Source organism: Mustela nigripes, chromosome 4 (assembly GCF_022355385.1).
Source record: "Mustela nigripes isolate SB6536 chromosome 4, MUSNIG.SB6536, whole genome shotgun sequence".
Classification (NCBI taxonomy): Eukaryota; Metazoa; Chordata; class Mammalia; order Carnivora; family Mustelidae; genus Mustela; species Mustela nigripes.
This window is the reverse complement of record NC_081560.1, coordinates 164,509,532-164,520,389: the sequence shown is the minus strand read 5'-3', so window position 1 is coordinate 164,520,389 and position 10,858 is coordinate 164,509,532. Positions and strand designations below refer to the sequence as shown.

General features: G+C 56.5%; 1 long non-coding RNA gene across 1 annotated transcript in view; it reads right to left on the bottom strand.

The window, feature by feature from the left end:
• Positions 1–7,149, bottom strand: part of LOC132016705 (uncharacterized) — a 9,385-nt gene extending 2,236 nt beyond the window's left edge. Inside the window, exons 1-2 of the long non-coding RNA XR_009403975.1 lie at positions 5,795–7,149; positions 712–783 (exon numbers count right to left, since the gene is read on the bottom strand). This is a non-coding gene — a long non-coding RNA (uncharacterized LOC132016705). The remainder of the gene's footprint in view (positions 1–711; positions 784–5,794) is intronic.
• Positions 7,150–10,858: the final 3,709 nt, after the last annotated feature.

Sequence of the window (10,858 nt, the reverse complement as noted above, 5' to 3'; positions counted from 1 at the left end):
TTTTTTTTTTTTTTTTTTTTTTTTTTTTTGGAAGAGCTTCTGGTACAATATGGAGCACCATGGGCTGCAATTTCACACTCCACGGCACATTCCCCCTAAAGCTACTTTCTTTTTTTTTTCATCTAAGACCCCCTAATTTCTGCTTCCTCGCTCCCTCCCTTGCTCCCTCCCTCCCTCTGCTCTCACTCTTCTTTTCCCGCTTTTGTTCCCAATATTTGGGCTCCCTGCGTGAAGCCCGGGTTGAGGGGGGGCGCCTCCCGGCTGGCCCCGCCCGCTCGGTCTGTTGGTCCTGTGGAGGCCCGGCGCACGTGCTGCGCCTTTATCCTCGCCGGCCCCTCCCCCTTGAACCCGGCTGCTCCTCGCCAGAGGTCCCAACGACCTGCCCGGCCCTTCGCAGCCCCTTTGAGGGAAAACGACAATGCAAGCCACTTGGCCACCAAAGCGGCCTCTTAGCGGCACGGGCCTGCCAGGTGGCGGCCGCCGGTGGGCCACCCGACTGGGGAGCTGAAAAAATTGTCAAGCCAGGAGAAACTGGGCCAGTAGGTCTACAGGGTAAGAGTGGAGGGCCCTGTGTTACCGAAAACAAGCGGAGGCTGAGAGCCAAGAGGCCCACAGAGCCCGTGAGGGTCCCAGCTCAGACCTGCATACAGCCTGTCCCACACATCCCCACCGAGACACTCATGGACTTGCACAGCTAAAGGGGCCACTCACCCCACAACCCAGAAGAAGCAGCAGCCACCACATTCACAGTCCCTTTCCCTCTTTGGGCCTCAGTTTTCTCACCTGTAAAATAGGGATGATTACCTGTCTTGCCTACTCCATGGACCAAAGCACTTTGAAAACAAAACATTTCTGTGGTAGGTTAAGGAGTAAGTGCTCAGCTTTCCGCAAAGGGAAGGAGGGATCTGAATTGGTTAGGCAAGCCAAGGAGTGGTGCTTTACATCCAACTTCTATTCTACAAAGGAAACAAGAGGATTCCTTGCTGCCTCCCTTCGTGTGTTCCCCCCTTTCAGGATTTTTCCTCCTTCCATTGACTATACCACACCCTGTCCATGTTTACCACTCTGCTCTGTCTTTCCTGACACTCCATTCTCACTTCTTCCTGCACCCTCACCCCTCTGCCTCAGCGCAGATGCTAGAGGACCCGTTAAAGTCCTACCGCCCCCCCAACAGCCAGGTTAATTGCAGCCTCAGGCGCGGTCCCCCTTGGGCCAGTCTGCCAAAACCGTTGGGAGGTGGCTGGACGATTCACCGAGACGTGGGAAAGGAAATCCCGTCCAGTCTGGTTCCAAACAAAGAAAGTTGGTCCTCCCAGGACCTTCAGTCAACCTGCCAAAGCCTGAGCGGAGCTGAGACCGTGGGGAGAGGCCTGCTGAAGGGGAATCGTGGAAGGCGGGGAGAGAGGAGGGGAAGAAAAGGGACATGAAAAGGGTGCTGAGGGAACGGAGAAGACACCTGTCTCTGGAAGGCCCGAAGAGGCTGGTTTGGACGAAGCCGGGGTCCCCAGCCGGCCAACACCTCTTCCCTTCCTCCCCAAGCCCGGGTGAGAGAGCGCGAGTGAGGCTGTGCGGGCGGGGGTGGGGGGGGGGCAAGTAATGATTAACACCCGCTCTCAGCCGGGCCTGGAACCCGCAGCCGGACCTGGCTGGGGTGGAGGGAGAGACTGTACGGACGGGCCGCGGACCGACCCGGCGCTCCCCGCTACCGCCACCGATACGTAGGGGTCTGCAGAGGAAGGGGGCGGGCGGGAGCTAGCTGGGGGGCAGCCGAAAGGGAGCGGAGTGCAGGGCAGCGGGGAGAGCGCGACTGCAGATGCTGGGCAGGCCAGCGGGGAGCGAAGGAGCCACAGCCGACGTGCAAGGAAAGGAAGGGGCCAAACGCGGGCGCGCGGCTCCGCAGCGCAGAGGAATAGTTAGAAAGGGGCGGGAGCACCCCGGCGGGCTGAGTTTTGCCGGAGTTGCGAGCAAGCACCAAATCTACTCTGTCGGATCCATCCGCGGCGCGCCCGCCCTCCCTTCCTCCTCTCCCAGCAGCCGTGTGGATGCGAGGAGCAGGCGGAGAACGCGCCAGAGCCGGGAGCGGGTAAGGCAGGGGGAGTCCCGCCAACCGAACACAGGGAAGCGCAGGGCAGGGCCGCCAAGGCGGGGGACAAGCTACTGGGCGCCGCGAAGTGGCTGGAGACAAAGGACCTGAGCGGATGGGAGAAGGGAAAAGAGTGGGGCTGATAGAGACGGGGAGAGAACCAAAGCACAGGGACCGGCTCTCCTGCCACCTCCGCCCACTCCAGACCAGAGCCGGGACGTCTGGGGGGCTCGCTCCTGTTCCGGTGCCTGGCCCGTGGGCCTGTGGCCTGGGATCGGGGCAAGGGGTGTTGCTGTGGCTGTGGGGGCCCTGTGAGAGAGAGAGAGAGAGAGTGTGTGTGTGTGTGTCTACGCGCGCGTGCGCGCGTGTATCTGTGCGCGCGCGCGAAGGTTTAAGCAGACGGGGGGGGGGGGGGGAGGGGGGGGGGAGGGAGGGTCTCCGCTCTAGGGTTAGACCCCAGCCCCAGGCTGCTGCAAGCCCCCGCCCTCCACCCTTGGCTGTACAGAGCCGCCCCGAACTTGAAACAAAAGGGCTGCACCGAATTCTCCCAGGAGCCAGGACAAGGGCTCTTCCTGTTAAAAGTGCTTTGGTTTGAGACTCTAAAGGTCACTGCATCCAGGATTATTTCTTAACTTTCTGTAACTGCTCCTGGGCGGGGGGGGGGGGGGGACGCAAAGTAAATCTTGGACAGAAAAAAGCCGGGTCCCAGTAGTTTTCTCTGTCGTGTCTGGACCCGCGGTGAGGTCTAGACCCGCGGCGAACGAACAGATTGAAGAAACTGACTAATGGAGGGAGGAAGCCTCTTTCCATTTCTAAATCAATTAAGGAGAATTTCTGATGGGTCTCCTTGGGGTTGAACATCTCTTGGTGAGGGGATCGCCTGAGAATGTTGTAAGGGTGCCTGGAAGGTGTGTGTGGTGGGGCGGGGGAGTGGATGGAGAAGGGTGTCTGGGCAAACAGCTGTGTCCCAGGCTGGGCTGAGATAGGAGCTCAAGACCCATCTCCAGCCAACACCTCCCCCTCCTCCCTCTGCCCTCTGCCGAGGCTGCTTCGAGGCCAAGGCCTTCTCAGCCTCTTCCTGCGGGGCCGCCAATCAATCCTGCAGGTCAACACAGCAATTAATAACGGGGTGAGGAGGCCTGGCAAAAGAGAGAGGGGAGGCGTTGAGCTGTGTCTCCCCCAGGCTCTGAGGGTCCGGCGGAGGACCAGGGAGTGGGAGGGGTCTCTGAGGGCAGAAAGAAACCTGGGAACTCAGTGTGGGCCAGGGAGTGGGCGCAGAGCCCCAGGAGGGAGAGGTAGGGGACCAGGGACAGGGAGCCAGAGAACCAGCTAGGACAGGCCGGCAGACATCAAACAAACGTCTTATTTTTGTGATTCTGGGGGTATCTGCAACGAAGGCCAAAGACCACAATTGACCTAGTTGCAGATTCTCTCTCCTTCCTCCATGCTTCGCCTTTTCCTGGTGGTTTTCGCTCCTCCAGATCTGGCTCAGCGACACTACATAAAACCCGCATCCTTCGCAAACCCGGCTGCAGCGGTTGCGCCAGGGCGTCAGGCAGGCACGCTCGCTCTCGCGCGCGTGTCATTGTCATTTTGAACTAGGCGGATGAGGCCAAAGGGGCGTGGGGGCCGTCTGGGGGACGCAGAGCCCCCGGGGAGCTGTGTCCCGGCCAGACGTGCCTAAAGTAGAAATTAGGGCCGGGGAGGGGGGCATGAAAATAAAGAAAGCGGCTCTGAGGGCGGAAGACTCCGGGGCTCCGTGGGGCCGCCTCGAAGAGAACGGTGGCTTCCTCCTTTCAAACACAGCCCTGCCTCCTGCCCAGCTCCGTTCCTCCCCACTCTTCCCCCTGGCCGCCGCTGGCTGGACTGCGATCCCCGCACTGGCCAAAGCGGGAAAAGGAGGGAAGGGAAAGGGAGTGCGGTGCACAGCTGGTCCGCCGGTTCTCTTTACCACCAGAGCCAGGAGTGCGGCTACCAGGCCTGGTGCAGGTAGGCGCAGGCGACGCTGGGGAAGCGCCCTGGTTCTTTCTGGAGTATCCCGCAGGCTCAGAAACGGGGTGAGGGCTCTAACAGAGCTCAGGGATGCCCCCCCCCCCAAAACCCGCTTTTCTTTCTCCTTCCCGAGGCTTTGGGGAGGAAGCCTGGCTGCATCTGCTGGGAGACTTGCCGGGACTGGGAACCCGTCTGAACCCGTCTGCGCACCTCAGGCCTGCAAGGCAGAAAGAGCCGCCTTTGGGAGTGTCCAGAGCCTGAGCAGAGGGACAGGAAAACAAGGAAGGGTGGGGGCAGGAGGTGGTAAGAAGCAAAGTAGATGCAGTGAGTGAGAGAGAAGCCCTGGACAGGGGAGGAAGAAAGGGGGAGAGAGGTTTCCAGGAAGGCCCAGCCATTAGGTCTGTCCTTGGGCTGCATATTTATACGGTCGAGGGGGTGCACAGATGGGCTCTCAATTGAATTCCATCTTCAACACCATCAGAGATTGATTTTGTACTCGCTTTTAATTTTGCCATAATTAATTAGATCATTACAACTGTTTGCTATTGATCTCCCTACTTAAACCTCTGGTGCAGAGGGGTGGCCCAGAGCCCTAAAAGCCCAGGGGACCACAGTTGACACTCCTGGGGGCCCCGGTTTCCTAGTGGGTACAGGCACCCAAGGGGGAATGGAGGCAGCCCAGGGACTGGGCCAAGAAGCTTAGAGGAAGACCAATCCTGAGAGTGGAACTGGATTATCAGCTGAAAGACAGAACCTGAGCTGTTGGGGTCTGGTGAAAGGGGTGAGGGAGACAGGGGAAAGGTGAGGAATGAAGCAAAAAAGGGCCCGGAGTAGGTCCTTGACCTCTGTGGAATTATTTGGAAAACTCTTGGAAACTGATCCAACCCTGTCCCTCCCCACCAATCCAAAACGAAACTTGGCTACCTGGCTTCACACCCCCATGCTACTCTAGGGCACGTAGTGGGCAGACAGAGTTGAATTTGCAGGCCTGGAGGAGAGAAGGTGGGAGGAAAAAAAAAAAGGAGCAGCCCTCCACTCCCTTAGCCCTGTGGGTCAATGGGTTCAGATTCTGCTCTCCATCTGGGTCCCCTGGGGCCTTCCATCCCTCCCCTTGCCTCAGGCCTCCCTTAAGTTTATTTTGGTGGCAGAGCCTTTTCTCTAAACATCAGACACATCTACATCAGTGCTTACATTTAAGTTCAAACTCAAAGACACAAGACCCTCATACACGTGCACACAGACATGTGCACACAGCGTGTCCCCATCCGCTAACACATATGCACACACACCCACACTCCATTCCCACTAGAAACCAAGGCCTTCCTTCTGCACCCAAGTTGGAGAAAGTTGTGCAAAACATTTATACACTGCAAAGCGGAAAGATAAAGTCCTAAAGGCACAACAGAATGGAAAAGCCCGGTTCTGTAAAGAGACCAAGAGAAGTTGTAAAACTCACGTTTTCTGGGTGGAAAGTTTTTAGCAGATTTAGAGGACACCGGGAGGGAGAGCACAGGAAGTCCCACCGGTGGGGAGAGGCCGCAGAGTCCCAGTCCCCAGCAATTACATTGGCCCCCGCCACAGGGCAAACACAGAAGGAAGAAGGAGTGGGGTCTGCCCTTCTTTCCTGGTTGCCCCATCTTTCCCACATACCGCCCCCCACCACCCCACCACCTCACTACCGGCTGCCTGGGGCGCTGACCAGTCGCTCCTCGCTCTTACCTGCCCGGCCCGTGCGCTGTTCCATGCTCTGCGCCCCGCCGCTGCGGTCCGGGCCTGGGTCTCGCTTCTCGGCTCCGCCGCGGCCCGACAGCGCGTCTCGCCTGTGCCGCCGCCGCCCCCAGATCTGAGCGCAGCCACCCAAGACCGAGCGGCTCAGATAACCCCGGCTGCCCGCCGCCTGGGCTGTGCGTCCGCTCGCGCCCGCGCTCGCACAGCCCGCCGCTCCGAGGCACAGCCACGCGCGGAGGAGCCCTCGGCTCTCCGCCCCGCGCACACGCGCGCACACGCACCCAGGCCCCGAGCCAGCCGCCGGCACGCCGGCGCCCGCGCTGCCGGAGGCACCCAGAGACCGAATCCCCAGCCTAGATGCCGGCACACCCTCTCACCCCACCCCCTCTTCTTCACTGTCACACGCTCCCCGTCAGCCGCCCAGCCTCGCACGCAGGGGCGTCTTCACTCTCGTGCACTCCCCAACTTTGTGCGGCCCCCTTCCCGCCCCCCACTCTCAGCTTCGCCCCATTCCGCTTTTCCGATGTGGGGTTCCACAGTCTGCCACCCCCTAACCCCCGTCTCAGCCTCAGTTTCCAGGCCCTGCAAACGCACCCCAACTTTGTCGGAACGCATGGTCGCTCCCTGAAGGTCCTTGTCACCAATGCATTATGGAACTAACTGCTCACTAAATTCTTCACAAGCCCTCCTGTTGCCGATTCTTTTTCGTTTTCTTCTTCTTCCTCTTCCTCCTTTTCCTCCCTCTCCACCTCCTCCTTTTTCTTCCTCTTTGCCTTCCCCTTCTTCTTCTTCCTCCCCCTCCTCCTCTTCCTCTCTCCCCTTTCCTCCTCTTTTCCTCCTCCTCCCTTTAACTGAGAATAGAAGGAAAAAGTCTTGGCTTCTTTGCCATTAAGAGGTGATCAGGGCCACAGGAAAGGGAGGAAAGGGGCAATGGCCAGACCCCTCCCATAGGTCCTGCCACACTCAAACCCCCACTTGAGCCACAGTATTCCAAAATAGTTTGGTCTTCTTACTGCATATACAGTCCCTTGCACCCTCAGATTCACACCATCTCCAAGCACACTCAGCCCTGATCCGAGTCTCACTTTCGCTTTATCCACATCATGCCCTCCCAATCTGGAATTCGCTCTTTACACCCTTGTCACAAATTCTCCCTCAAACCTCTCATCCACCACTTTTCACATTTACACTCTTGTACTTCTACTTACACAATCACACACCCCTCAAGCACAATGTTCCCGTTTCTAGCCCCCATGTACCCCTTTCTCATTTACCCTGCTCTCTAACTCCACCTACTTGTCCTACTCTGGGCCTCCCACGCTCACAAAGCCTTGCTCACGTGTGTCGAGTAACACCGAGAGGCTGCAAAGAAAAGTGCTGGGTAAGACCCCATGTGCAAGCAGGGGTCTAGGGCTGGCCTTATCCCCTGTACAGACAACTCCAGGCCTCAGGCAGAAGGCCATCGAGCAAAGGGCAGGCTCGTGCGGCCTACTGAGCCCCCTTGGGTAAGGAACTGGAAGTTCTTCTCTGGGAGTCCCATCCATTTCAGCGAAAGTTCCTCTAGAAAGATGGTGTGACCAGGGACAGGGTGGGGTGTGTGGCACAGGGGCAAAAACCTTTATCATTGCTCCTCAACGTCTAAAAATCTTCCTACAGGAACAAGAATTTCTGCCCTTTTTAGGAAAGTCATGGCAAAATCTTACCAACATTTGTGATTTAAAGCATCAGACTTTGCTGGTGTGTGTTTTTTTTTTCTCTTCTTCTTCTTCTTAAAAAAATTAAACAGTGATTTTTCCATTCCAAGAGCACAAAAACTTAACGGATTTTTTTTCTTTTTGTTATGCACAGAGCAACATTATTCCAAAGAACAAGGATGGGAGAGTAATGTGCATAAATGAAACCCTAATCACACACACAAATCACACTCATGGGCTTACCATTTTACACACTCATGAATGCTCACACACACACACACACACACACACACACACACACCCCTCTTACCCTGTCACCTACTCAGAACCATACCCAGACATACATCCAGGGCCTGCTGAGTCACACCTTCTCTGCACAGTTCTTTGTGCCTTTGTTACCTCTGGAAGATAGCGCTCATAAACCTTGCACCTCTCACACATTTCTCCAGAGATAACTTGTGTGGAAGTGATTTATAAAACGTGAAGTGTGACTACACACACGTTCATTTCTCCTGTTACCGCATTATCAGACACAGGAACCGAGACCCCAATGTTCCAGAAACACACATAGCAGGGAGGTACCCACTGGGGAACCAGGTGTTTTGAACTGGGGACACACACACTTGGATCACTGTCCCTGCCTGCCCCTGAGCCAGCTCGTCACAGTTACTTGAACATGGGGCCCAGGGTTGGGGCAGTGCCAGGGCTGGGGCCTAAGCCCAGGGGAAGGCAGCTGAGGTCATTGTGCTAAGTAGCCTGTGGCAGACCAAGAAGGGAATGGAACTTTCTTAGCTCTTGGCTCTGATACCTTTGGAGCCTTGGGGACTCCGGAAGCCTGCAAAGTGATGCCAGTCAAAGGGTCCAGAGTTGTACCTCGGCCTCCCTCCAGCCTCCTCCCTCAGGCTCTGCTTCTCTTTGTCTTCCAGCCCTCACCCCTGTTCCACACTGTCTCTTGGGCCCTTTTGCTCATTGCCCGCCCCATTGATTGAAAGTCTCTCTCAGGTTCTCCAAGGAGTCCCAGGAAAAATGAACCACCAGTCTATTGATTCTTCATTAGAATTACATTTTCACATGTGCTAAATTGGTTTTAAAAGCCTTTTCTGTTGTTATTGTCTTGTCAGACCCTGTGGTCCAGGGCAAACCAAGTTTAAACGTTGTGGCTTCTTAGGAAAAAAAAAATCACTGAGGCCAGGTCTGTGATTACTTGCTCTCCTGACTTATTGTTGTCATGATGACAATTGTGATTTGGTTTAAGTATCTTTAGGGAAAGGGCCCTTCAGGAAGCTGCTCAGATCAGACTGGGATGGGTTGGTGGGATGCATGTGTGTTGAGAGAGCTCTGAAGCCTCTTGAGGAAGAACACCAAAGCACTTTTTCTTTCCTTGAATATTTAATTGAACACTTGAACCTGTATTAATTGCTTCTGGGACAAGAGGAAAGGTGAAAGTTTTAAAAATCACATTTATTTTTCTCCCTCTTCTTCCAGATTAAATAGAAGAGAAATTTAAAAAAAACAAACCCCACCTATTCTAGTTCCCTTCCCTTTCCCCTAAATAGCTGAGAAGGGGGGTGTCAGTCATTCCCTAGGTGCTGAGGGAGGGGTGGCAGCCTCCTGCTTTGTAGCAGGGCGGAAGCCCAGTCACAAGGACACTTTTAATCATTACATTCTGTGCTGGGGGAGAATTGAATCCAAATGAGGTGGGGGAGAGCTGGGAAGAGAGAGGTAGGCTCCCAACTACCTCCTAGAGAAAGGAAGAGAGATAGAGACAGACAGACACAACCAGGAACAGTCTGAGGGACTGGTCTTTGCAGAGAAGCAGAGGCCAGAGAGGAATGAAAGGGAAGGAAGACAGAAGAAAGAAGGAACGAAAAGGTAAAGAGGAGAGCCTGAGAAAAAGAAATGTACAGAGGAATGTACAGGGAAAGAGCAGGAAAGAGACCAAGGCAGTCAGTCAATCAGAGGAGCAGGCTCCCGGGAGCTCGCAGCCCCTCCGACCCCCGCCCACCTTCTGGCCTGGCAGCCCTCAGGCTGTGCCAGGGAGTGGGCACTGGGCGGCGGCGAGCTCAGGCAGGAGAGCCGAACGTCTTCGTGATGTGTTTATCCCCTAATCAGTTCATTAGTTATAAACAACATGACATTAGAAGTTAGGAGGCAGTTGATATTAATTTTTATTTAACTAGTTGATGTTTAATCCGTCACGCCAGGCTGGGTAGCAGCGAGAAAGATCTTCCTGACACAAAACCAGTTAGAACTTCATAAGGCGCAATCAGTGTCCGCGCGTCGAAACAAACAAGAGAGACAGAAACAGAGAGACAGGGAGAGACAGAGAGACAGAGGCCGCCCAGCCAGAGACGAGCCGGCGAGTCGGGCGGGAGAGAGCTAACCCCGGGCGTGGGCTGGGGAGAAATAAGCTGGAAAGACTGGGAGCGCAGAAAGGACGGCTGCCAAGGGCCTGGCAGCCCTGAACCCGGGCTCCACGCCCAGCACGGCCCCGCGCAATAGTGAGGGGTCGGGGCTGCCGGCCGGGGCCCTGCTGAGTCTCTCCACGGCGCCTTCTGCGGTGGAACGCGCTGGGGGTCCGGCGGCCTGGAGGGAGGCAGGGGCTAGCGTCCCAGCGAGGCCAGGCCAACACGTTCATAAACTGTCCTCTCCCATGCCTGGAAGTCAAGAACCTCTCCCGTCCTGCACCAGGAAGAGCGGCCCGAGCAAAAGAGGAAAGGAGGAAAAGGCGAGCAGTTTGTGCCCAACGGCTCAAGTTTGACAAAGTTTGCGGCGGTCACAAGCCAGAGCAGGGTGTGTGTGCATGTGCGTAGGGGTGCTCTCAGCGGCGAAGGGGGGAAGTGAGGCGCAGTCTTGGGGTTCTGGAGGCGGGAAAGTTTGCCAACGCCCCCAGGAGCGTCGCCGCATTCAATGGGACTCGGAGTAGAGACCAGGCTGTGTTGGTCGCAGGCTCCTCGGATGGCCGTGCCCAGCCCTGAGTCTGAGTTTCCCCGGGCTTGCCCAGGTTAAGCTTCCCCCTCAACCCCGCCCCCAAGCACGAGCGTTCGGCTTTTTCCACCTTCACTCCGGGCACCTGCGGGGCACTGGCTCGGTCACGGCTTCCTGCTTCGGCATGGTGGGGGTGGGGCACGGAGGCCGGGGCTGTAGTTTTCCGCGGTCGCGAAGGACACTGTTTGGAGGGACGGAGGCATCCTAGCCCGCGCGCAGACTCAGGCCGAGGATCTCGCATTTGCATGTTAATCTGCCTCCACCGCGGAAAGGAAATCGCTGAATTCCGAAGAAAATTGCCTCTCGCCAGCGGTTAATAGTTAACTCAGACAGGAAAGTTCCCAGGGAAAGGCGAAAGCCAGGGCGGCAGCCG